Below are 1,049 nucleotides of genomic sequence, written 5' to 3' on the forward strand. Positions count from 1 at the left end.
AATTAATAATATGGAAGAGGTGACAAAGAGTAAAGAGAAGGAAGAGAAGGCAAACACAGAAGAAAAGGAGACCTTGAAAGAATTGAGGAACAGAAGATAGAGAAGAAAAGAGAGACAGCAAAGCATGGCGTAGGAGGGAGAAAGTGGCTAATAAATGTGATACAAGAGGAAGGGAATGTAAAGGGTCCAGGAAAGGAAAGGGAAAAAGGGAAAAGGGGAAACTAAATAAAAATAATACTTTAAATGAAGAATGTGGCAATTGAATAAACCAAAATACCTGGATTGAATAATGGCACCAAGAATGTATATTTAACACACATACACACGGATGTGTAACACACACACATACACACATATTTATTCCGTATGTGTGTGTGTGTGTGTGTGTGTCACGGTTGAGAGGCGGGACCAAAGAACCAAAGCTCAACCCCCGCAAGTACAACTAGGTGAGTACACACTATGTATTTGGCGAATGCAATTTGTCAATTGCCTAATGGTTTAATATAAATACTTAAAGGCAATAAGGAGAAGTCAAAGAGCTTTGATAAAATACAGGGAGCACAGGACAGAGAAGAACCACCACACACCCAAGAGAGAGAGATATAAAAACGAAGGAACTCGGAGAGAAGCTGAATGAGAATGATATAGCACACAAAGCCAAGGATCAACCCTAAACTACAATATAGCCACATTAGGAAGATATTGGTAAATGAACAAGTGATCAGGCTGTGCAAAAGATGTTACACAGGGATAAGAAAGTGTTCGTGAAGAACTCCATAAGAACATAAGAATGAAGGTACCTGCAGAAGCCCTATTGGCCCATACGAGGCAGCTCCTATTAATATCCACCCAATCCCATTTATATATATATATATATGTCTAACCTACGCTTGAAACAATCAAGGAATCCTGCTTCTATTATGTTACGTGGTAGTGATTCAATAAAAGCTTTCAGGAAGTTTTCAAAATCAACCCAGAACTTTCCCCAGATCCAAGATTTTTATCGGAACAGGTGCTGCTAGGAGAAAGATCCATTGAAATACTAGTAA

The sequence above is a fragment of the Procambarus clarkii genome, chromosome 4 (assembly GCF_040958095.1).
Source record: "Procambarus clarkii isolate CNS0578487 chromosome 4, FALCON_Pclarkii_2.0, whole genome shotgun sequence".
Taxonomy (NCBI): domain Eukaryota; kingdom Metazoa; phylum Arthropoda; class Malacostraca; order Decapoda; family Cambaridae; genus Procambarus; species Procambarus clarkii.